The 26760-nt window shown below is 47.9% G+C and overlaps 1 long non-coding RNA gene across 2 annotated transcripts; it reads right to left on the bottom strand.

Annotated features, from left to right (window-relative positions):
* Positions 1-236: 236 nt before the first annotated feature.
* Positions 237-26257, bottom strand: LOC135968741 (uncharacterized). 2 transcript variants are annotated; one of them, XR_010583695.1, is made up of 6 exons: positions 24735-26257; positions 23587-23772; positions 22781-22997; positions 10880-11141; positions 4245-4360; positions 237-2678 (listed from the first exon to the last, which is right to left on the bottom strand). It is a non-coding gene; the product is annotated as an uncharacterized lncRNA (long non-coding RNA). The 2 variants fall into 2 exon arrangements; XR_012429727.1 differs by lacking the exons at positions 237-2678; positions 4245-4360 and adding an exon at positions 8299-9195.
* Between the last annotated feature and the right edge of the window lie 503 nt (positions 26258-26760).

Raw genomic sequence — 26760 nt, 5'->3', positions numbered from 1 at the left:
CAATTGGGGTGTCCCTGGCCACACGGAACTGGTTCTACCTGGTTTTCTGAGCCTGGAAGTCCATCCACAGATCCCCTCATGCAGTGCACCTCAAACAGAGGAAGGTGAGGCAAGGTAGAGTACCTGGCGGCATGAGCCCCACTCCTATCCAGACAGCCGCTTCTTCAAGGGGTCTGGGAAGGCTTCTAGAACCTTAGAGATTCCAGGCAAATTACAGATGCCTTCTTCTGGGGAGAGGGTTTATCACTTTCATCAGACTCTCAAAGGGGTCCTCGAATCAGAAACTTAAAAAATAGACTGGCTCACACATGCAGTCTCAGCACTCTGGGAAGCTAAGGCGAGCCGATCGCCTGAGGTCAGGAGTTCGAGACCAGCCTGGCCAACGTGGTGAAATTCCATCTCTACTAAAAAAAAAAAATACAAAAATTAGCAGAGTGTGGTGGCACACGCCTGTAGTCCCAGCTTCTCAGGAGGCTGAGGCATGAGAATCGCTTGAACCCAGGAGGCGGAGGTTGCAGTGAGCCGAGATTATGCCACTGTACTCCAGCCTGGGCGGCAGAGTGAGACTCTATCTCAAAAAAATTTAAAAAATAAAAAAAAAACAGAATAGAAACTGAAAAAACAAAGCTGAGCAACCACTCACAAGAAGATTTGCCGAGGTAGATTTTTCTACATGCAAACTCTGAGAGGCAAGTCATGTGGGAGCTCTTAGTGCCAGGAAGCAGGAGCCAAATATCCCTTTTCTGGAGAAAGGGAAGCCACTTGCCAGTGGCGTTAACTTCATGACACTTAAAAGATCTCCTGTGGGCAGATCCTGGATGGATCCCTAGGTGCCGAGAATATGATGGGCACAAACTATCTTAAAGTATGCCTACCTTTTATTTATTCCCAGATTGTGATGAGAAGATAGAAAGAGTGAGAGCAAATGTTTAAAATTACAGAATCACCCCACTGCTCTTCTACATTCACTGCCAGGGGGACAGAAATGGGTATGGCTTCAGGCCAGGCATGGGGGCTCACGCCCGTAATCCCAGCACTTTGGGAAGCCGAGGCAGGCAGATCACCTGAGGGTCAGGAGTTCATGACCAGCCTGGCCAAGATGGTGAAATCCCATCTCTACTAAAAATACAAACTTAGCTGGGTGTGGTGGCGGGTGCCTACAATCCCAGCTACTTGGGAGGCTGAGGCAGGAGAATCGCTTGAACCCGGGAGAGGTTGCAGTGAGCCGGTATCATGCCATTGCACTCCGGCCTGGGTGACAAGAGCGAACTCCATCTGGAGGAGAGGAGGGGAGGGGAGGGGAGGGGAGGGAAGAGGAGGGGAGAGGAGAGGAGAGGAAAGAGGGAGGGAGGAAGGAAAGAAGGAAGGAGAAAGAAAGAAAAAGAGAAAGAGAAAGAAAGAAAGAGCGAAAGAAAAGAAAAGAAAAGAGAAAAGAAAAGAAAAGAAAGAAATGGGTACAACTTCAGTGAAGGGTAATCTGGCAAAATCAGATAGTACACTAGACACAGGGGCTCACATAATCCCATCGCTTTGGGAAGCCAAGGGGAGAGGATCGCTTCAGCCCAGCAGTTTGAGACCAGCCTGGGCAATATCGCGAGACCTCATCTCTACAAAAAATACAAAAATTAGCCGGGCTTAGTGGTGCACATCTGTAGTCCCAGCTACTCTGGAGGCTAAGGTGAGAGAACTGTTTGAGCCTGGGAGGTTGAGGCTGCAGTGAGCTGTGATCACACCACTGCACTCTAGCCTGGGTGACAGTGCAAGATCCTGTCTCAAAAAAATTTTTTTAATGCATTAACTTTCTTATTTGGCAAATCCACTTGTAGGACTTTGTCCTGCTGACATATTTGCTCGGTGGTAAGGGATGTACATACAAAGTTATTCACTGCCTACAAATAACAAACTGTTGTAACAGAAAATCTTCATTCACTCACTGTGGAAACAGCATGTTCCTGTGTACCTCTTATTTATAACCAGATATACCATTTATTGAGCTGGGAAACATTTACTGGGCTTCAACATTAAAACAGCTTTTTGGCCACATGTGGTGGCTCATGCCTATAATCTCAGCACTTTGGGAGACCAAGACAGGAGGATTGCTTGAGCCCAGGAGTTCAAGACCAGCCTGGGCAACATAGCAAGACCCCATCTCTGCAAGAAATTAAAATAAAAAGTTAGCCAGGTGTGGTGGTGCACACCCGTGGTTCCAGCCACTCAGGAGGCTGAGGTGGGAGAATCGCTTGAGCCCAGGAGGTCAAGGCTGCAGTGGGTTATGACTGCGCCACTGCCCTCCAACCTGGGTGATGCAGTGACACCCTGCCCTCCACCCACAAACCAAGGAAAAGGCTTCTTAACCTCAGCTCTATTGACATTTAGGGCAGGATCATTCTGTATTGCATGGCGTTGTTCTGAGCACTGTGGGATGTTACCAGCTTTCCTGCCCTCTGCCAACTAGATGGATGCCATTGGCACCCTTCTCCCATTGTGACAACCAGAAATATCTCCAGACCCTGCCAAGTGCCTGCCGGGGGGCAAATTCACCCTCAGCTGAGAACCAGTGCCTTAACTATACACCATGTTGAACCCAGTACCTGGCTTCAGAAAATGTGCAGCAGGTTCCACAGTCATCAGCTCCTTCAATTCTCTAAACACTGACAGCAAGTCAGGCAGGTTCCTTCCTGACAGGTGAGAAATCAGAGGCTGAAGTCACACAGGTGGGGAGAGGCAGGGCAGGATCCCAACTCAGCCCTGGATGGTTCCAGCAACTGGGTTGCCCACCCCTGCCACTGCCATCCCCAGCCGCCCTCCTCAAGCCTCAGCCTTCATGTGTCTTTGGTTCTCATTAAGTAATCATTACAAACCCCTATGAATTTCACCCAGCTCCCAGCTTCCAGGCAACAGATATAGATCTTGAATATGTTGCTTTCCTGAAACAGACAGCACCCGGGACCCGGCAAACCACTGGCATTTGTCTTCAGTGGCTGGGCTCAAGCCGACCTCTGTCTGACTCCAGTGTGGAAAGGAATTATCCATAATAGAAAAAATAATGGATAAAAATTGGTGCTGCCAGCACCCAAAGACCTCATCAGATTCCAGGGGGTAGGCTGGACAAAAACTATGATAAAGGGGGTTCCCTCAAGCCAGCCACTTGTTAACTGCAGTTTAAAACAAGGGGGATTGGTGGTGAGGCGGGGTGATCCCTGTTTCACATCTGGGCTGCAGTACCATGCACAGGTCCAGTTAGGGTTCAGGTCCAAGAAGCCATGTAGACAGCCCTTCGAGCTGCCTAGACAGAGTCCTGGGGGTGCCAGAAACGTGGTAGTCCCAAGCAAGAAACAAAGCCGGCAGAGTCCAATCCCCCCGGCACAAGAGCCCTTCTAGGAGAGACTCCCTGAGACAGAGAGCTGACTTCACTGCCCAGATTCTCCCCGGGGCACATGGCATCTCTGCAAAACCGAGCGGGTTGTACGCACTATGTGCCTGTGGAGGTGCACGGCGCAGACACCTCAGACTTCACCCGGGAGACAGGATCACATGACCCTCATCAGCTTTCCCTGCTGCTGATGAAGAGAAGTCTTCCTGGAGAGTTCTTTGAGAGGGCTCATGCTGTATTCCTTCTTTCACTCAGGGAATACTGTTTGAGCTTCTACTTTGGTCCAGGCAGTGGGAATGGTGGCCAACGATAGAACTCATGTGTCTTGGGAAAGGTGCCATCTTCCCAGAGCTTGTCCCATGACATGGGGCTCAAGTCCCCTCTACTCTCTGATCCCATAGATCTTTTTGTGAGGATGGCTTCCTTTTCTCTGTAGTTCAGTCCAGGGAGAAGGATAAAAAGTCCCTTTTGGGAGGATGCTTTCACTGCTTCGCATCCTTTCTCTGACAGCTCAGGGAATCAGAAGACAAGGGAGATGACATTTGTTGTTGTTTTGTTGTTGTTTTGGAGACAGGGTCTTGCTCTATTGCCTAGGCTGGAGTGCAGTGGTGTGATCACAGCTCACCACAGCCTTGACCTTCTGGGCTCAAGCAATTCTCCTGCCTCAGCCTCCTGAATAGCTGAGACTACAAGTGTGTACCACCATGCCCAACTAATTTTTAATTTGTTTTTTTAGAAATGGGATCTCACTATGTTGCTCAGGCTGGTCTCAAACCCCTGGGCTCAAGTGATCCTTCTGCCTCGGCCTCCCAAAGTGTTAGGATTTCAAGTGTGAGCCCCCACACCCAGCCAAGACTGTGTTCTTACTCACCTAGTATCCCACAAGACTTTCCCCATGCCCCAGCTCCTCCATGGCTCCTGGAAGGGGCTAAGCTTGTGAAGCTCCAGGTCACAGGGAGTCTCCGTTTTCCTCCAGGACATTCTTTCCTGGAAGCAAGGAGTCCAAAGGTGCCAGCAATTTGAATGAGGAAAAGGCTCAGGGAGAGAGGATTTTTAAAAACATTGGTCGTTGTCTCCAAATACCCTGCCTCACCATCTCTCCACTCCAGAAACGTTTCGCATGCTTACAAAGGGTGTTTGTTCTTCCTCTGAGTATTTGTCCCCAGCCCCACCTGCAAGAAGGTAGAAGTAGGGCCTCTGCCTGGGATCGTAACTCTCAAATACAAGGCAAGACCTGCCTCTCCTCCAACATCCCCAGGACTGAAGGACTGTGCAAGTCTGCATATGGATCAAGCTTCTCCCTCCCTTCTTCTTCCCACCTGGCTCCACGCCCCCACCCAGTCATCCCCCAACCCATCTCTCCCCACCTCCATGCCACACAAGAGGGGCTTGACCACAGCGCCTGGAAGTTCCTTAAAAATGAATGGTGTGTCGGGCCGGGCGCAGTGGCTCACGCCAGTAACCCCAGCACTTTGGGAGGCCGAGGCAGGTGGATCACTTGAGGTGAGGAGTTCGAGACCAGCCTGGCCAACATGGTGAAACCCCGTCTCTATCAAAAACACAAAAATTAGCTGGGCGTGATGGTGCATGCCTGTACTCCCAGCTACTTGGGGGGCTGAGGCAAGGGAATCACTTGAACCCAGGAGGCAGAGGTTATAGTGAGGCGAGATTGCGCCACTGTACTCCAGCCTAGGCGATAGAGTGAGACTCTGTCTCAAAAAAAAAAAAAAGAAAAAGAAAAAAAAATCAAATGGTGTGATTAGCACATGGTTAACTTATGATTTTTTAGAAATTGAATGATGTATTCATTGTCTAAGCTGCATAACGAATCAACACAAATTTAGCAGCTTAAAACACCCATCTATTACCTCTCCTTTCCCATGGGTCAGGAGTCTAGGGGTGCAGCTTTAGCTGTGTCCTCTGCTCAGGTTCTTACAAGGTTGTGATCAAGGTGTCGGCTGGAATTAGGGTCTCATATGAGGCTTGGGGTCTTCTCCCAACCTCACATGGTTGTTGGCAGAATTTATTTCAACTGTGGAACTCATGCGACTGGCTGCTTCAAAACCATCCGGGCGCGGTGGCTCACGCCTGTAATCCCAGCACTTTGCGGGGCTGAGGCAGGTGAATCACCTGAGGTCAGGAGTTCCCGACCAGCCTGGCCAACATGGTGAAACCCATCCCTACTAAAAATACAAAACTCAGCCATGCATGGTGGTGCACGCCTATAATCCCAGCTACTCAGAAGGCTAAGACAGGAGAATCACCTGAACCCAGGAAGCAGAGGTTGCAATGAGCCAAGATCATGCCACTGCACTCCAGCCTGGGCGACAGAGTGAGACTCCATCTCCGGAAAAAAAAAAACAGCAGGAGGGAGTCTCTCCCCTCCAGACCCTCACTGAAGATCTCACCTGAAGGTGTCAGGCCCACCCTGAATAATCTCCCTTTTGATTACCTCGAAGCGAACGAATTAGGGGCTTAGTTACGTCTGCAAAATCCCCTCAACTTTTTCATAGGTACAGATTAGAAGCAAGCCAGGGGTCCTGCCCACACTCCAGGGGAGAGGAGATGACACAAGGCATTTATCCAGGGCAAGAACCTAGGGGGGTCATCTCAGAATTCTGCCTTCCACAAATAGATCCTCGGTGGAGCTCACATGCCTGGGCGAGCACCAGCCTTTGTTTAAAGGCAACAGAGCATGGTGCCCCGGCTCAGATCTCCAGCAAGCCCCGAGAATGATGGTCCAGTCTGCACATGGGGGCTGGCTTTGAAGTAAGTCATCACATCTGTATTAGACCCTAGCTGTTGCTTAGGCAAAACTGATGATGATTTAGAAGAAGATGGAGAGAAGAGGAGAGTTCATTTAAAAATACTTATGTTCATTCCCTAGGGCTGTCACAACCAAGTACCACAAGGTGGGTGACTTGAAACAAGAGAAATTGACTGTCTTGTGGCTCTGGTGGCCAGCAGTCTGAAATGGAGGTGCCAGCAGGGCCACACTCCCTCCTGCACTTGTAGGGGAGTCCTGCCTTGCCTCTTCCTAGCTTCCCGTGGTCTCCTGGCAGTCTTCGGCATTCCTTGGTTTGCAGACTCATCAGTCCAATCTTCCGTCCGATCCATGGCCTTCTTCTCTGTGTCTCTGTGATTCAATGTGTCCTCTCCTCTTCTATAAGGACACCAGTCATTCACTTAGGGCCCTCCCTACACCAGGATGACTTCATTCTAATCAACAGCATCTGCAATAACCCTATTTCTTTTTTTTTTTTTTTTTTTTTTTTTTTTTTTTTGAGACAGAGTTTCATTCTTGTTGCCCAGGCTGGAGTGCAAGGGCACAACCTCAACTCACTGCAACCTCCGCCTCCCAGGTTCAAGCAATTGTCCTGCCTCAGCTTCCCAGGTATGCACCACCACCCAGCTAATTTTGTATTTTTAGTAGAGACGGGGTTTCTCTATGTTGGTCAAGCTGGTATCCAGCTCCTGACCTCAGGTAATCCGCCCGCCCTGACCTCCCACAGTGCTGGGATTATAGGCATGAGTCACCGTGCCCGGCCTGCAATAACTCTATTTCTATATAAGGTCACATTCTGAGCTACTAGAATTTAGGATTTCAACATTCTTTGAGAGGGACTCAATTTAACCCATAAGAATACTATGTGGACCACACATGGTGCCTCACACCTGTTATCCCAGCACTTTGGGAGGTTGAGGCAGGAGGATCATTGCTCAGGGCCTGGGGGGATACCAGGTGCATAAGAACACAGCCTTGGCTGGATGTGGGGGCTCACACCTGTAAGTTTGGGAAGCTAAGGCAGGGCGACTTCTTGAGCCCAGGAGCTTGAGGCCAACCTGGGTGACGTAGTGAGATCTCATTTCTAAAAAAAAATATATATATATATATATATATACATATATATATATAATTAACTGGGTATGGTGGTACCAGCCTACAGTCCCAGCTACTCAGGAGGCTGAAGCAGGAGGGTCGCTTGAGCCCAGAAGGTCAAAGCTGTGGCTAGCTGTGATTGCACCACTGCACTCCAGCCTGGGCAATAGAGCAAGACCCTGTGTCAAAAAAAAAAAAAAAAACTCATCTCCCTTGTCTTCTGATTTCCTGAGCTGTCACAGAAAGGAAGCGAAGCAGTGAAAGCATCCCCCAAAAAGGGACTTTTCAAAACCAGCCTAAGCAACATAGCAAGACCTTGTCTCTAGAAAGTATTTAAATTTGAAGAAAAAAAAAAAACAGTACTATGGCATAGTTGACAGCTACAGGTGTGGCTACATCCAGGTCCTCAAACTATATCATCAGAATGGCCTCTCACCCTCCCGTCGCTTTCCGTTTTACTTTAAGTGTGAACATGAAACTCCCAAGATTATCTCTCCTTCGGCTCATCTGCTTCTCAGACCCAATCCATGTGGCCAGGGTGGTGAAAGGATACTGACATCCAGGCTGGGACCACATGCCCCAGCCCCAGATCAGGGTGGGGAATGGCCGGTCCCACACATGCCATGGGGGACTAGTGACTCCTCGGTGGATAATCGGGGACTGTCGTTGGAGAGGAGTGACAGAAGAAAGGCTGACACACTGCGGTGTATCTCCTGCACCAGCCTGGGCCCCGATGTCTTGAGAACGGGGGTTTGCAGTCTGATGGAGGGCAATCCCAACTCCATCTGCGGGGCTGCCTGCAGTACATGGACCCCCCACTGGATGTGCTGACCACACGTGCAAACAGCCACCTCCCAGCCCTGCTCCCTACAGTCCCCCTGAACCCTGTCAAAATTCCCCTCAGTTCTCAGCAAGATTAAAAGCAATGATGAGGGTGAGCAGCTCATTCTGCTATTTTAAATCTCTCGATTCCGTCTACTCTCCAGAACTCTGTACTTAATGCTCCATCACTGGTAATGACAATGAACATTTTCACAATCTCGGTTTTTATTGCAAAGTGACGGAGGACCAGTTAAAATAAGTTATGCTACAGAAACTAAAGAAATCCCGTCAAACAAATGGTGTGTAATAGAAAGTCTTAGGGCAGCCGTGTATAGTTTCTCCCTCAATGAATCAATTGAAAATGAGAAGCTCTTACCGCCATGTTCCGGGCAGAAGCTATCAAAAGTGTAAGCCATGGTATTATAATTTGATGATTTTACCTCCGTCAAATGGATATGGCCCAGGGGTGAAAAGTGGATGCTCTGTAACTACATGATGGTCAAGAGTTATAAAAATGAGGTCCTCTCTGTTCAACATTTCTCCTTTCTTGAAAGGACACTCAATGTCATGCTCCTGGCCTCTAATGGCCAGAAATAAAGCTTCTCCCAGTTCCAGAGCACCCCAGGGCAACCCCAAAACCAGAGCAACTACTTATAGCCATGTAGACTATGTACTGTGCAATTCCTGGGGTGGCATTTTCATAAATATGTGGGTGGCGCCCCCTGGAGGTGTGCAATGCACAACTTGCAGAAATGGTAAGTCATCGTATCCCAAAGTCCACCAAGAAGAGGTAAACAAAATTCCCATCAATGTTGTCTTCAGTCATGAGTCTGCCTTTTCTTCATGGGATGGAGAAAAAACAATTTGGCCAAATGTGCTTGGATGATCTCTAAGATGGAATCACGGTGTCTCACTTTCAGCACTATTGACATTTGGGGCTGGATCATTATTTTGTCTTAGTGGGGGTTGTCCGGAGCATTGTAGGATGTTCAGCAGCAGCCCTGGCCTCTACCAACTAGATGCCAGTAGCACCACCTCCTCCAGCTGTAACAACCAAAATTGTCTCCAGACATGGCCACATGTTCTCTGGGGAGCAAAATCATCCCCTGGTTGAGAAGCCCTGAAGTAAAGACATGATACGCAGATCACAGGTAAGTAAGAGAGCCTAAGGGCCACACATGTGATGCTGCACCCATGACAAAGACAGAGTCTTACAGAGGTGAGAGAGGTGGAGAGAGAGAAAGGAAATGGAGTTCCTGCTGCCGAGAGCAACAGATGCCAACTAGATGTTGTTGGAAACTGAGTTAAAAGATGCTAAGAAGCCATCAGCTCCCATCCTGCCCTCCAGGGACGACGCTGCCAAAAAAGGCCTGGAGAGCAGCAAAGCCCCCAACACAGGTGCACTGAGCAAAGAAACCACACATTGAGACAAAAAAGACATTCCCTCGAAGACCAGTCATTTCCAAGAGGGGAGAAAAAGCGGAGTCACGGAAAACAATCGAGGCTGGGTACAGCAACTCACACCTGTGATCCCAGCACTTTGGGAATGCTCCCAGGCGGAGATGGGAGGATTACTTGAGCTCATGAGTTCAAGACCAACCTGGGCGACATAGCAAGACCTTGCCTCTACAAAAAGTGAAAAAATTACCCAGGCGTAGTGATACATGCCTGTGGTCTCAGCTACTCGGGAGGCTCAGGTGGGAGGATCGCTTGAGCCCAGGAGGTACAGGCTGCAGTGAGCTGGGATCGCACCACTGCGCTCCAGCCTGGGCTACAGCATGAGATCCTGTCTCAAAAGAGAAAAAAAATTAAAGAAAATTAAGGCCGGGCACGTTGGCTCATGCCTGTAATCCCAGCACTTTGAGAGGCTGAGATGGGCAGATCATGAGGTCAGGAGATCAAGACCATCCTGGCTAACATGGTGAAACCCTGTCTCTACTAAAAATATAAAACATTAGCTGGACATGGTGGTGGGAGCCTATAGTCCCAACTACTCTGGAGGCTGAGGCAGAAGAATGGGGTGAACTCAGGAGGCGGAGCTTGCAGTGACCAAGATCACACCACTGCACTCCAACCTGGGCGACAGACCGAGACTCTGTCTCAAAAAAAAAAAAAAAGAAAATTAAAAAATTTTTTGAGACCAAGTCTCACTCTGTTGCCCAGGCTGGAGTGTAATGGTGCAATCTCGGCTCACTGCAACCTCCGCCTCCTGGGTTCAAGTGATTCTCATACCTCCTCATGCCTCAATATGACTACAGGCTTGTTGTCACCGTGCCTGGCTAATTTTTGCATTTTTTAGTAGAAACGGGGTTTCGCCATGTTGTCCAGGATGGTCTTGAACTCCTAGGCTCAAGCAATCTACACACCTCGGCCTCCCAAAATGCTGAGATTACAGGCATGAGCCACCGTGCCCAACCTCTAACTTTTCATTATGGAAATTTCCCACATGCACAAAAAGTAGGGAGAGAATTGTTCCATGAACCCCGCTGCACCCATCATCCCACTGCAAGAACTTGTCAACATTTCGCCAGTCTCATTCCAGTTCCCACTTTTCTTTTCCTTCTTGCTATTTTAGAATATTTTAAAGCAAATTCCAGACATGTCATTTCACCCACATCCATGACACACCAGGGTGCATTCTTGATGTAAGGGTTTTGTTTTGTTTTATAACCCCCATGCCATTGCCACAGTGAAAGATTTAACATGAAGAAACTAAGATTCTTGCAGGTGGAGAAAAGATCTAATTACCACCTTAAAGCCTCTCCTACTAGCACTTCTAAGATCTGAACATGTATGCAAATCACCTGGGCATCTTGTTAAAATGCAGATTCTGGCCCAGCAAGTCCTCCCGGGTGAGCCCGGAGAGTCTTCAGTTCCAAAAGCTCCCAGGTGACGCAGTGCTGCGGCTCCATGGATCACACAAGAGGAAGGGTCGGCCCAACACCCACAGCAACTGGATGCAAAGTCCTGACTGTTCCTGATTGCAGGGCCTTCAGTGAACGGGGAAGCTGGGGATCACTTGGGAAAGAAGGGAGGTTTTTCGTACCAGCTCCAGGCCCTGTAGAACTGCCAGGGAATAACAGACACAAGGTCAGCAAAGTCCAACCAACAGCACGAGCGCATTCATATTCCACAGCCCCTGCAGCAAAGAACCATGAAGTGGGTGGCTTCAAACAATGTCTGGGCCGGGTGCTGTGGCTCACACCTAAATAATCTCAGCACTTTGGGAGGCCAAGGTGGGTGGATCACTTGAGGCCAGGAATTCAAGACCAGCCTGGCCAATACGGCTAAACCTCGTCTCTACTAAAAATACAAAAATTAGCCGTGCATGGTGGCAGGCAACTGTAGTCCCAGCTACTTGAGAGGCTGAGGCAAGAGAATGGCTTGAGCCCAGGAGGTGGAAGTTGCAGTGAACTGAGTTCATGCCACTGCGCTCCAGACTAGGCAACAGAGCAAGGCTCTATCTTAAAAAAAAAAAAAAAAAAAAAAAAACATGTCTGGAGGCCAGAAGTCCAAAATCAATCAAATGTCAGCAGGACCATGCTCCTTCAGAGTTCTAGGGGAGAATCCATTCCTTGCCTCTTCCAGCTTGTAGAGGCTACTAGAATTCCTCAACTTGTGGCCGCATGATCCAATCTCTGCGGTCACCTTGCCTCCTCCTCTTCTGTCTGGGTCTCCTCCCCTGGAGGAAGACTGCCCTTTTTTTTTTTTTTTGAGACAGAGTTTCACTCACTGCCCAGGCTGGAGTGCAATGGCACGATCTCAGCTCACTGCAACCTCTTCCTGGGTTCAAGCAACTCTCTGCCTCAGCCTCCCGAGTAGCTGGGATTGCAGGCATGTGCCACCATGCCTGGCTAATTTTGTATTTTTAGTAGAGATGGGGTTTCTCCATGTTGGTCAGGCTGGTCTCGAACTCCTGACTTCAGGTGATCCACCCGCCTCGGCCTCCCAAAGTGCTGGGATTACAGGCGTGAGCCACTGCGCCCAGACAAGAGTGTCCTCTTATAAGGACACTTGTCTTTAGATTTACAGCCTACTTAAAATACTCCAGGATAATCTCATCCCAAGATCCTTAATTACATCTGCAAAGACCCTTTTTCCAAATAATGCCACATCCACAGATTCTAGGCACAAGGATCTGAATATCTCTTGTGCGAAGCCACCATTCAGCTCACTACGCTAGAAATAGGAAAAACAACAAAGTAACACAAGGCACAGAAGAAAGAACAGATGCAGCTTGTGTGGCAGTGGCCATGAAGGCAGGCTGGGGTAAAACTGTGTTAACAGAACCCCCAGATGGAACTGAAGTGTGGCCGTCTGCTCCCAGCTATTCAGAGAAGGTTTCTGTTCTGGACAGCAGAGTAAGAGAAGAGGTGGGAAGAGAGATAGCCCATTCTCTGTTGGCCTGATTCCTAAGGAATCGTGCCTCTGCCTTCAGGCCATTCTCAAGTCTTGTTCAAGGATAAAATGATTTATTGATGGCCGTAATTAAAAAGCAATGCCAACAGAAGCAGCGTCAGCATTTTTCATTTGTACTTACACATGAGCAAGAGCAGTTTAGGGAAACGGGTGCCTTCAGGTTCTATTTTATCCGTCTAGAAAAGGGCTGCCTTCTTGGAATGCTAGTCCTGGGGAGAAGCCTTGTTGCTGTAGCAGGAATTGATACAGTTTTAAATTCCGATGTGTACACGGAGCTACCTGTCCTCGTTTTAAGCACTTCTGGTTTGTTCTGGGTTCGGTGGGTAAGCAATGAGTAGAACTCTGGGGAGGAGGATTTGGGGCGAGCGTAGTTTTCATGCCCCGAGGGAGCTGTTTTTCCCCTCCGTGTCTGGACCGCGATTCAGAATGGGCTTCTCTGCTCACGATGGGAGTGCTGGGCTGATTTAAGGCGGGTAATTGACTTCAGTTGGTGGCTACTTTTATACTAGCTGCTTAACGAGCTATTTTCTTCATTAGTTTCGGGCACGTGAGCTTAATGAAGCCTTGGACCTCCCAAATTACAAGGAAAATATATAGCTCCTATGGTAAGTTAGTTCAAAGGAGTTAGTGAACGAACACAGTAGGGCCACAAATTATTGTTAAAGAATTGTTAAAGACGTGAATGCATGAAAGTGTATCTATGTCCAAATGAACTCTCTGCAATTATACTGTTCCACCTGAAAATTAGTAGATAGAAATTCAGCAAATGCTTGGACAGGGGAGACTCTCAGAAGTATTCTGACTAAGTAGCATGGTTTCTTTTCATATCACTAAAGTAATCTTTTCCCAAATTCACTCTGGAATAAATCTTATGATACCTACTTGTTCTGATTGTACTTAACCACCAGCAAATAAGGTGGGGGCAGTGGTAAGGGGAGCTGTTGAATTAAAGTAAACATTTGTTGAATACCTACTGAGGATAAAGCCCTGTGCTTTGTGCCAGGGAGATTCCAGAATAAATGAGGCAGAGACCTACTCTCAGGAAGCTTGCAAACTAATGGAGAAAACACATTTGCAGGCAATTACTTGCAGTATAAGAGAAAATGAGGCCGGGTACAGTGACTCACACCTGTAATCCCAGCACTTTGGGAGGCCGACGTAGGTAGATCGCTTGAGGTCAGGAGTTCAAGACCAGCCTGGCCAACATGGCAAAACTTTGTCTCTACTAAAAATACAAAAAAAAAAAAAAAATTAGCCAAGCTTGATGGTGTGCACCTGCAATCCCAGCTACTTGGGAGGCTGAGGCACAAGAATCACTTAAACCCAGGAGGTGGAGACTGTAGCGAGCCAAGATCCCACCACTGCACTTCAGCCTAGGCAACAGAGTGCGACTCTGTCAAAAAAAAGGAAATAAGATTGGTGCTAAATGGGAAATCTAAGCAGGATGGATTGGCAGGAGAGCGCCAATTTGCCCACCTCCAATGCAACTTTTCACAGCCATGACGATATTGCAGGGACGCCCATTCCTCATGGAATCTGAAGCCCCATGAAGGCTTGAGTCTGGAGACTGGTTCAGTCTTGACTTTAAGATCAGGGGATACAAGGAATGATCTGCATCTATCCCAGGCCAATAGTCCACCCAAAACTCTAGATCTGAGATGATGAGAAAAAGCAAGTCATGAATCATGTCACCCATTTCATCATCATCATCATCATCATCATCATCATCATCACCATCGAAAACAAAAGACAGACCTATCACCGTCTTGTGTGCCTGGCTCTCGTCTTAGTTCAAAATATAGAAGTAGGCCGGGCGCGGTGGCTCAAGCCTGTAATCTCAGCACTTTGGGAGGCCGAGACGGGCAGATCACGAGGTCAGGAGATCAACACCATCCTGGCTAACATGGTGAAACCCCGTCTCTACTAAAAAAAATACAAAAAACTAGCCAGGCATGGTGGTGGGCACCTGTAGTCCCAGCTACTCGGGAGGCTGAGGTAGGAGAATGGCATAAACCCGGGAGGCGGAGCTTGCAGTGAGCTGAGATCTGGCCACTGCACTCCAGCCTGGGTGACAGAGCGAGACTCCGTATCAAAAAAAAAAAAATATATATATATATATATATATATATATATATATATATATATATATATATATTTATATACACACACATATATAGAATTAAATTCTATGACCAGCAAACAAGCACCAAAATAGCTCTTGTCACTCTTGTCTGCCACCATGTAAGACATGCCTTTTGCCTTCTGCCATGATTTTGAGGCTTCTTTGGCCACATGGAACGGTGAGCCCAGTAACCTCTTTTTCTTTATAAATTACCCAGTCTTGAGTAACAAAACAGTGGTTTGTCCACAACATCAATGAACAATGCTATCTCTTGTTTCCAAGTGCGTATCATTTGAGAGGTTTGGATAAACAACAACCTAAAATAAATAAGCACTAAGCAAACTCAGGGTCACATAACCCTTGTGGTGAGGTAACTGACAATGGGTACAACTGGGACAGTTTACTGTTAAATCACTTCTATCTACATGTGCCCAAGCAGTGAGATACTTGGTTTTAATCCTAAAAAATCATGGTGCACATTTATTCCTGCCTTCCAAATGGGCTCTAACGTCACCTCCTCAGGGAAGCCCTCTTTTCTTGCTTCTACTCTGCTTTTTTTCAGCATTTAGTAGAGCATCAGTCATCATCCATACCTGGGAACAATGATTGTAAGAAACAGAAACCCATTTGCATGAGCTCGAGGAAAAGGAGCACAGCTTATCTCTAACGGGCAAACTCATGGGCATGGGAAACAAATGAGAGGCCATGAGAGAATGAAAACTGCAGTTACAGAAACCAAAATTCCTCTTTCTGGCCCTCAGAAGCCCATGGTTTTTTTTTGTTTTTGTTTTTGTTTTTTTTTTTTGAGACGGACTCTCGCTCTGTCACCCAGGCTGGAGAGCAGTGGCGTGATCTCGGCTCACTGCAAGCTCCACCTCGCGGGTTCACGCCATTCTCCTGCCTCAGCCTCCGAGGAGCTGGGACTACAGGTGCCCACCACTACGCCCGGCTAATTTTTTGTATTTTTAGTAGAGATGGGGTTTCACTGTGTTAGCCAGGATAGTCTCGATCCCCTGACCTCGTGATCCACCCGCCTCGGCCTCCCAACGTGTTGGGATTACAGGCGTGAGCCACGGCGCCCGGCCGCCCATGGTCTTTCTTATCGGCCCTGTGGACTTTCTTATCTCTGCTTCTCTCACTCACAACCAATTTTCCTTTTTTGCTGGTGGCCCATCATGGCAGCCAGCAGAGCCCACCACCACCTGATCAGTTAGTTACTGGATGTCTTGATAGAAGGAGAGGGAGGAAGAAAGAGACGGAGAGAGAGAGAGGGAGGGAGGGAGGGAGGGAGGGAGGGAGGGAGGAACGGAGGGAGAGAAATTGGGTTTCTGGCCGTCCAGTTGAGTAGGGAGGGGGAGTACCATGGTACAAATATGGCACCAAGACCTGCTTTCCAGCATGGCCAGTGAGTAGGGAAATTGAGGGAAGGTACCTGCAAACACAGCAGACATCTCAGAACATGCTCTCTGTTCTTAGTTCTCTCTCCTGCCTTCTCCTAGATTGTAAATATCACAACACAATCTAGGATAGTACCTGGCTCAAAATATTTGAGAAAGAGAAAAAGGAAGGGATTAGATCAAACTCTGGACTTCATGGTTTCCTAAATTCACTCTGCAAGTTTTTGGGTTTTTTATTTGTTTGTTTTTTCAGATGGAGTCTCGCTCTGCTGCCCAGGCTGGAGTGCAATGCCATAGTCTTGACTCACTGCAACCTCCACCTCCCAGGTTCAAGCAATTCCCCTGCCTCAGTCTCCTAAGTAGCTGGGATTACAGGCACACACTGCCGCACCAGTTAATTTTTGTATTTTTAGTAGAGTCGGGGTTTCGCCATGTTGGCCAACCTGGTCTCGAACTCTTGACCTCGTGATCCACCCAAAGTGCTGGGATTACAGGCGTGAGCCACCATGCCTGGCTGACTCTGCAAGTATTTAAGAAATGAATGAATGTCGGTCCCTGAGAATCAAAAGAAAGGCATTGAATCTCCATTAAGTTTAATCATGGTCAGCAGTTGCGGGGTGTCCTGGGTTTGGGATCAGTGGGATGAGGAACAAGCAGGTTCTCCAAACCACCACGCAGGGAGGGGAGGTGTTAACTAGGCCAAAGATGACGGGCGGGGTACATGCCTGGGTTTCAAACAGCTTATGCCAGGCCTAAAAACAGACGCTGAGGCAGAAGCTATATTAAGCAAATTCATGACACAGTGGAGGGGGTCGAAAAGTTTAATATTGCTAAGAAGAATCCAAATATTGATCATGCAATATGTTATCACACCATCTCCTGCTACAATCCAGGCTTCCTTTACCATGAGGTAGAAGAGATTTGTGGACCTGACCTAACCCTCCAAATTGTAAGGTCCCTGACAGTGGGCTCGTGACATCTATGTTTTATAAATGTGGCATAAAGGCTCACGCTGGCTGTCATGTGGCCCAATCCCAGTTCGATGCTGCATTCAAAGAACTATCATTCCAGCATCCAAGCACACTTAAAGGCAATTGAAATGTTTACCGCCATCCCTCAAGACAAACACCAAAGAAAAATTATTTTCAAAATGCACAGCAAAACTTCTTAAAATCTTATTTCCCCTTTTCTTTCTCTCTCTCTTCCACAATCCCAGGAGTTTCCCAGGAGCAAAACTGTCATAAAGACCCAGGAACAAAATGATTAATGACTTCACTATATCTGATTCTGATTTAGTTGGTTTAGAGTGGTGTCTGGGCATACGTATTTTTTAAAATCTCGCTGGGCACAGTGGCACATACTTGTAGTCTCAGCTACTCGGGAGGCTGAGGCAGAAGAATCACTTGAGTCCAGGAATTTGAGTCCAGCCTGGGCAACATAGCAAGACCCTGTCACTGAAAAAAAAAAAAAAAATAGCAGCCGGGCGCGGTGGCTCAAGCCTGTAATCCCAGCACTTTGGGAGGCCGAGACAGGCGGATCACGAAGTCATGAGATCAAGACCATCCTGGCTAACCCGGTGAAACCCCGTCTCTACTAAAAAATACAAAAAAACTAACCGGGCGAGGTGGCGGGCGCCTGTAGTCCCAGCTACTCGGGAGGCTGAGGCAGGAGAATGGCGTGAACCCGGGAGGTGGAGCTTGCAGTGAGCTGAGATCCGGCCACTGCACTCCAGCCTGGGCGACACAGCGAGACTCCGTCTCAAAAAAAAAAAAAGCAAAAACAAATATCTCTCAGCTGCAGTCAGGGTTGATAACTAGTGATCAGATGACTGTGGGAGCCGACCTTCACAATGGCCCTTAACGTTCCCACCTCGCGGTATTATTCATTGTGGAATCTGTCTTAGCTGGTCCTCAATTGGGCCTGATACCAGGCCCTGCCTTGAGAGGCTAGTCCCACCTCCTACCCCACATATGGTTTCACACTTACTTTCAAGACTGGCCTAAAAATGTAAAATGTACTTGTTTTGACCTTTTTTCCAATGAAACAACTATTCTAAACGCTCATTTAGGATGGTTAGGGAAATTTGAACACTGGCTAAATATTAGAAGATATTTGCTTCAAATTAACCCAGCTTGGTAATGAGATGATGGCGACTGAGGCTGGTGATAGGCACAGAGGGGTTCATTATCAAATAGAAACAAGTGGAAGAAACGAAATCTTTTCCATAACAATAATTTAAGGTAAAAACGAAAACGTATTGAGTGCATAAAAAGAATCTATGGTCTCATAGGCATTAGCTCCCACTGGCCATGTAAGGGATAATTTGAACATCAAAAATAAAAGTAACGGCCAGGCGCAGTGACTGATGCCTGCAATCCCAGCACTTTGGGAGACCGAGGTACGTGGATCATTTGAGCCCAGGAGTTTGAGACCAGCCTGAGCAACACAGTGAGACCCCATCTCTAAAATAAATAAATATAAATATAAGTGACTAGAATTAATTGTAGAACATCAACTCTATTTGAGTCTATAAAGATGACTGGTGGAGGGGGGCAGTGGGGAGAAGGAGAAAGAGAATATATTTGTGATCTAGATTATTTTCCTTAGTTTTGAGAGAATCTTCAGGTCTCGGGTCTTCTAGTTCAGTATTTATTTTTATTTTTTATTTATTTATTTATTGTTCTTTTTGAGATGGAGTCATACTCTGTCACCAGACTGGAGTGCAGCGGTGCTATCTCGGCTCACTGCAACTTCCACCTCCCAGGTTCAAGCAATTCTCCTGCCTCAGCCCCCTGAGTAGCTGGGACTACAGGTACCAGCCGCTGCACCCAGCTAATTTTTGTATGCCTTGTAGAGAAGGTGTTTCACCATGTTAGTCCAGGCTGGTCTTGAACTCCTGACCTCAAGTGATCCGCCTGCCTTGGCCTCCCAAAATACAAGGATTACAGGCATGAGCCACCACACCCAGCCTATTTTCCTTAGTTTTCCTTAGTTTCCTTAGTTTTGGGTCCCTGGTTGTTCCAGCCCTCATATCTCCAACTTTGCTGCACTGAGGACCTTGTTGAAATGCAGGTTCTCATCTGGGAGGCTCAGTGGACCAGCAAATCTGCATTGGTTTTAGAAGCTCACCCTGAGTAGCAAGCTTCAGTGAGGCCCAGGCAGACCCCTGCCTGCCAAGCCCCTCTCAGCTGGGCTTAACTCTGGCTCTCTCCTGCCAGGGTTCCTCCCCTCAAAATAGGAGCTATTTTCAAAGAGCCTCTTGGAAAAAAAGGTCCTGTTTTAAAATTGGGGTGTTCAGGATTGGCCATCTGCTCACCGTGGGGTTTTAAGGCCTTTGCCCAGACCCCTGCAACCAACTTAGAACTGACATTTTTACCTTTGAAGGCCCCACTCCACACCATATTAAATTCATTGAAATCAACCCCCATTACAGGCATATCTCAGGCACCATGCCCTCAGAACGGAGTTGCAGCTGACCACTTGACAATGTTGCAAAGCATTAAACATGCATTCATTTCAGCCTTGCAGTTTTCATATTTAGGAGCCCACTGTCTTAGGTCTAAAGCATTCATGTCCAAGCATTGTTATGGGCCCCAGACACTATGCTTCCCAGCCTTAATGGCCTCTGCAGTGCTGGTTCCGACTGCCCCACCCCTGGGTTCTGGCCGGCTAGCCCAGGCCACCTCACTGCTCCCCCATTCAAGTATGCCTTAGATGTGTGGTTTCCAAACTCATCTACACTTTGGGGTCACCTGGGACTTTTTAAGTGTTCCAACACCAGACCACACCCCAAAACAATTAAACTTCAACTTCTGGAACGGGACAGAGCACCTGTTTTTTGTGTTTTTGTTTTGTTTTGTTTTTGAGACAGAGCCTCGCTCTGTTACCCAGGCTAGAGTGCAGTGATACAATCATAGCTCACTATAGCCTCCAACTCCTGGGCTCAAGCAGCCCTCCCACTTCAACCTCCAGGGTAGCTGGGATCACAGGCGGGCACCACAATGCCGGGCTAATGATTGCATTTTTTTTTTTTTTTTTTTTGAGACAGAGTCTCGCCCTGTCGCCCGGCCTGGAGTACAGTGGTGCTACCTCGGCTCACTGCAAGCTCCGCCTCCCAGATTCACGCCATTCTCCTGCCTCAGCCTCCTGAGTAACTGGGATTACAGGCGCATGCTGCCATACCCAGCTAATTTTTTGTGTTTTAGTAGAGACGGGGTTTCACCGTGTTGCCCAGGCTGGTCTCGAATTCCTGAGCTCAGGCAATCCGCCAGCCTCAGCCTCCCAAAGTGCTGGGATTACAGACATGAGCCACTGCACCCAGGGTTTAAATTTTTTATAGAGACAGTATCTCCCTATGTTCTCCAGGCTGGTCTCAAACTCCCGGGATCAAGCGATCCCCCCGCCTCAGCCTTCCAAAGTGCTGGGATTACAGGCATGAGCCGCCGTACCTGGCCATCAGCATCTGTATTTTTTGAAGCACAGATGAGTTTGAGAACTACTGCCCTAGACCGAGCTTAGTTTCCTAGCCCTGTCTGACCATGAGATTCTGCTGGGCTTCTTTTAAAAACACAGCTCCCCAGGCTCCTGCCCAGGTAATTCTGATTCATTAGGTCTGGGGTGGGCCCTGAAATGTGCATTTTTACCAGGTCCCTCTGGGTGGATCAGACTAAGGCCAGTTTGGGATCTGAGACCTTGGAGATCATTCCCCAGCTTCCCTCCCAACCCAGTTCCCAGTTGGCCCACCTCACCCAGGCTGTTTCACGTCTGACTTCACAGATGACACCTGAGAGGGAAGCCCCAGCCATCACAATGTGAGAACATTCTCCAATGATGAGGAAATGCCAAATATGTTTTAAAACTCATTCAGGATCAGCGTTCACCTTAAACTTGACAGACTCCGAGAACGGGCTGGCCACGTGCTGTGCACAACCCTTAGTGCTCTTCTGTGACTAGTATTTGGATAATTGATTGTTGGAAGCTCAGGAAGCCTCTGTCTCTCAGAGGGGTGGAAGTTAACTTCCTCATTTCTGAGGCAGGGAAGAAAATGAGGATACCCTGCCTTTTGCTAGACTGAATACTGTCCTCCAAAAATTCACATTCACCAGGAATCCCAGAAGGTGACCTTATTAGAAAATAGGGGTGGGGCGTGGTGGCTCACGCCTGTAATCTTAGCACTTTGGGAGGCTGAGGCGGGAGGATCACTTGAGGTCCAGAGTTTGAGACCAGCCTGGCAAACATGCCAGGTTTCAACTCTTGTTTCTAGCAGTATTAAAACATGATCACTAATCCATGAAGGAGACGAGGTTTCAAGGTCTGATGAAAAGATGGTAAAGAGTTAGTTGACTAGGAGTGACTAGGAATGGGAAGAAAACCCATGACACTACTTAGAGGAAAGAAGACAAATGAGCATAGAGGTGACTAAGCAGACAGAAAGGACGTGGAAGAAGCGTGTTTGGCCCTGTCTCTGCATTTCTTCCCTTGCATTAGTAACTCCCCTGATGACTTGGATGAATCTTCTCTCCCAGAGCATCCAGTGTTCCCTTTCTGTCCATTTCTCCTTTCCCAGGGCCCACATAGTCTAGGAATCCATGCTCTGCAGGCTTCTCATATCTTTCTTTCCTTAATCAGCCCCTAGCATCTCCATGTAACCCATATACACCCGGAGCTCCACATGTCCCAGTCTTTGCACTGCAGTGAATTCAAAGAAAGGTAGACTCTAGCCAGGCGCAGTGGCTCACACCTGTAATCACAACTTTGGGAGGCTGAGGCAAACGGCTCACTTGAGCTCAGGAGTTCAAGTCCAGGCCTGGCCAACATGGTGAAACCCCATCTCTACTAAAAATACAAAATTTAGGTGGGCGTGGTGGTACATGCCCAGTAGTCCCAGCTAGTGGGTAGGCTGAGGCAGAAGAATTGCTTGAGCCCAGGAGGCAGAGGCTGCAGTGAGCTGAGATTGCACCACTGCACTCCAGCAGCCTAGGCAACAGAGCAAGGCCCAGTCTCAAAAAAAACAAAAAGACAAAACTAAACCAAAAAAAAAAAAAAAAGGTAGACTCCAATAGGAAATTTTCAGTCAAAAGCAATTCAAATACTCAGTCAACCCAGTTGTATCTCAGTTCTTTATTATATATAAAAACTTATTCTGTCCCGATTCCCTAATTTAGTTTTCTTTCTCTTTTTTTTTTTTTTTTTTTTTTTGAGACAGGGTATCACTCTGTCACCCAGGCTGGAGTATAGCGGCACAGTCATGGCTCACTGCAGCCTCGATCTCCTGGGCTGAAGTGGTTCTCCCACCTCAGCCTCCCAAGTAACTAGGACTACAGGTGCATGCCACCACGCTCAGCAACTTTTTGTATTTTTTGTAGAAATGGGGTCTCACTATGTTGGCCAAGCTGGTCTTGAACTCCTGGGCTCAAGAAGTCCACCTGCCTCAGCCTTTCAAAGTGCTAAGATTACAAGCATGAGCCACGGCACCTGGCAGATTTTTTAGTTTTCTTTTTCTCTTTGCCCATTGCCTGGATTCTATAGGCAGAAGGAAAACCCAGGGACTGACAAGGTAGGCAAGACTCTTTCCTCTTCAAAATGTAAATTGGTTCAAGGGCTACCAAAACTGAAACATGCTTATAACTTACCATCTTTTCTTCCTGCCCCTTCAACCTCTTGAGCAATGAGAAAAGGCACTGAGCTCTTTCTTTGGTGACATGTAGCCTGTGCCCTCAAAGAACATTGACACCCCGGCAACATCCATTCGAAGAGCTTATCCGTACCTCCCCTCCTTTATCCCCAAGGTCACAGGGTCAAAGATCACGGAGTCATTCACAACATGATGTTTAACCCCGAGATGCTCCGTAAGTACTCCTTCAAGATGACTCAGAAGAAGACCGAGTGGTGAGACAATGGTGTTCTCTCTCTCTGGATCACCGCCCAGAGACAAGGGCTGCTGGAGACCGTGGCTTCCCTGGCAGCTGCCTCTCATTCCTGCGCCTGTGGGACGAGAGTTCGAAGCTGTGTGACCTTGATCAAGTTACTTACCCTCTCTAAGCATATGTTTCCCTAAATGTGAAATAGGGATGATGGTGATCTGTTTATTTCACAGATTTGATAGAAGGATTAAATGAGAGATGCATCAAAAGCAGTGGGTACAGGGTCAATGCTTAGTGAGCTTTCTCTTTTCTTATCAATAGACAGGTCTCCATGAGGACAGAGGCTGGCTTCGTCTTGACTGTAGCCTCAGGGCTGGCCACAGTGTCTGCACCCAGCAGGACTTGAGTAAATAATCTGTTTATATACTAACCACAGACTTAGGCATAAAAGCCCTTTGGAAGAAAGTTGACCATTTCGTGCACCTTCAGACTATGAAGAGCAATGATGACAACATTAGCTTGAGAGGGTCTCAGTGCCCATCTGTCACCACTGTGAAAAGGCAGAAACCAGAGCTGTGTGTTTAACTCCCAGTCCCAAAACCTATTGGTTTTGCTTTATCACTATGACCTTCCAATGCCATCCCTTTAGAATGGGGCCTCCCTCTTCTTCCCCAAGGTACCAGCCTTCACCACAGACCTATCCTTATTACCTGGTGCCTCCTCTCTGTGCTCTGAGCCCATGCTGTGCTTGTCAGACAGCAACATGGGAGAATACAGCAGCGCAGAATGCAGGCTGCAGACTTAGATTCCCCAGAACAGGATCTCAACCGGCTCCATCCTTCCTCAGCTGGGCGACCGTGGCCAGTGACTTGCTCTCTGTGCCTGAGTTGCTCCATCTGTGAAATGAAGATTGTCATAGTCCCTGCTTCAAAGAGTCACTGGGAGGATTAACTGAGAAAAGGCAGGGAAGGCGCTTGGAACTAAATGCTCAAAAAAAGTCCATCTGACCAGGCGCGGTGGCTCACACCTATAATCCCAGCACTTCAGGAGACCGAGGCAGGCAGATCACTTGAGGTAAGGAATTCAAGACCAGCCTGGCCAAAATGGCAAAACCCAGACTCTACTAAAAATACAAAAATTAGCCAGGCATGGGGGCAGGCACCTGTAATCCCAGCTACTTGGGAGGCTGAGGCACGAGAATCGCTTGAACCCGGGTGGCAGAGGTTGCAGTGAGCCGAGATGGTGCCACTGCACTCCAGACTGGGCAACAAGAGCGAAACTCTGTCTCAAAAAAATAAAAAATAAAAAAATTTTTAAAAGTCCATCATTCTTATTAATGGAGGCCAAATCATCTCAGTGCTTCTTTGACTGATCAGTACACTGCAAGCCAGTGTTATCCAATAGACCAGGGGTCCGCAACCCCCATACCACGGACCAGTATTGGTCGGTGGCCTGTTAGGAACTGGGCTGCATAGAAGGAGGTGAGCAGCGGGCTAGCAAGTGAAGCTTCATCTGTATTTACAGTTATTCCCCATGGCTAGCGTTACTGCCTCAGCTCTGTCTCCCGTAAGATCAGCAGCGGCATTAGGTTCTCATAGGAGCACCAACCCTATTGTGAACTGTGCATGAGAGGGAACTAGGTTGAGCGCTCCTTATGAGAATCTAATGGCTGATGATCTGTCACTGTCTCCATCACCCCAGATGGGACCATCTAGTGGCAGGAAAACAAGTTCAGGACTTCCACTGATGCTACATTATGGTGACTTACATAATGATTTCATTATATATTACGATGTTAACAACAACAGAAATAAAGCACACAGTAAATGTAATGTACTTGAATCATCCCGAAACTTACCCCCACAAATCCATGGAAACCAGTCCCTGGTGCTAAAAAGATTGGGGACCGCTGTAATAGACTATTTGGTCACGGTCCAATCAAACATTCTACGATGGCGGACTTGCTCGATTCTGCACTGTCCAACATGGGAGCTGCGAGTCACCCACATGGGCTGTTGAGCCCTTGAAATGTGGCTGGTGAGAATGAAGAGCTGAATTTTCCATTTTCTTTTAATTTATTTATTTATTTATTTATTTATTTATTTTGAGTCAGAGTCTCACTCTGTCCCCTAGGCTGGAGTACAATGGCATAATCTCGTCTCATTGCAACCTCCATCTCCCGAGTTCAAGCAATTCTCCTGCCTCAGCCTCCTGAGTAGCTGGGATTACAGGAACCCACCATCATGCCCAGGTAATTTTTGTATTTTTGTAGAGACGGGATTTCACCATGTTGGCCAGGCTGATCTTGAACTCCTGACCTCAGGTGATCTGCCCAACTTGGCCTCCCAAAGTGCTGGGATTACAGGCGTCAGCCACCGTGCCCGGCCTTAATTCATTTCTAAATCACGAAATCTAAATACCAGCTGGCTAGGAGCTACCATAGTGTACAAGGCAGCTGTAGAACCACAGGAAACTGTCAATGACCCTGTCTTGCTTCAAGTTTATTTTCCCCCTCGCCGTGGGACTCTAAATTCTTTCCTCCTCTCACATTTTTTAGATTTTCAGGCTTAGACCATGAAAATAAGTACTGTCCTTCCAAGAAAATAACGTTCATAACACTTACTGTATAGCAGGCTGATTTCAGTACTTTACATGTATTAATTCATAACAACTCTGAGGCAGGAGCTGTGATTATGCCCATTTAACAGATGAGAAAACTGAGGCACAAAGCGAGGCTGGAACTTCTCAGAGTCACACAGGTAGCAGGAGGCAGAGCTCGGATTTGAACTCACTTTGGGTTCAGCAACTCACAGCTCTTACCTATGATATAATATTACTTCTGTGGTCAAAACACTTAGACCTGGATTTCACAGGAATCTTGTGCTTGCCTGGCCATTAGCGAGGTTTTCATCATCTTCCGCATCTCACAGTTCAAAACCCAGGGCCTCCACGCTCCTGCTATGGTGGCCGTTCACTGGCAAGAGGCTTCTGGGAGGGTTCTCCTTTTCTGTCATTTTTCTTATTCGTGGTTTTTTTTTGTTTTTGTTTGTTTGTTTGTTTTTGAGACGGAGTCTCGCTCTGTCACCCAGACTGGAGTGCAGTGGCGCGATCTCAGCTCACTGCAAGCTCCGCCTCCCGGGTTCACGCCATTCTCCTGCCTCAGCCTCCGGAGTAGCTGGGACTACAGGCGCCCGCCACCACGCCCAGCTAATTTCTTTTTGTATTTTTAGTAGAGACGGGGTTTCACCGTGTTAGCCAGGATGGTCTCGATCTCCTGACCTCGTGATCCGCCCGCCTCGGCCTCCCAAAGTGCTGGGATTACAGGCTTGAGCCACCGCGCCCGGCCTATTCGTGGTTTTTGTCTCATTGGTGTTTATCTGCAGAACTTTGTTTCCTTCTGCTCAATTTATAATCAGAGTGCTTTTCCTCTTGGCTGAATTCATAAGTGTTTGTGCAAAAAGAGGTTGGGCGCAGAGCCAGGAGACTGACGACACCCGGCTCGTCTGGCAAGTGGATATCAAATTGTTGTATCTCGTTCTGCCATTTGCGGCTCCTGCTGTGGGGCTGGGCCATCCGCCAGCTCTCCAAGGAGCTGGCGGGAAACCGCTGCAATCAGGGTGAACCCACAGCCCGGGTCAGCCCGCCTCGGCACAGCACTCCAGCTGGCCCCCAGTGCCTTTTCGGGGCACATCTGCATTGCCAGGCAGGGCTGTGGGAGGGCCGCCTGCCTCCTATCCATCCTGGGGAAAACCTACCCTTGTCACGAGTCCCTTTCGGGCAGCCTGTGTGGAGATTGCTGCATTAACCTTTAATATGGCTAAAATGTTTTCCTTCAATGACAGTAATGCTGGCAGAACCCATCAAGATACCCAGGAATTATGTGC

Source organism: Macaca fascicularis, chromosome 20 (assembly GCF_037993035.2).
Source record: "Macaca fascicularis isolate 582-1 chromosome 20, T2T-MFA8v1.1".
NCBI classification, from domain to species: domain Eukaryota; kingdom Metazoa; phylum Chordata; class Mammalia; order Primates; family Cercopithecidae; genus Macaca; species Macaca fascicularis.
The sequence above is the reverse complement of the archived record's forward strand: the minus strand, read 5'-3'. Positions and strand labels throughout refer to the sequence as shown.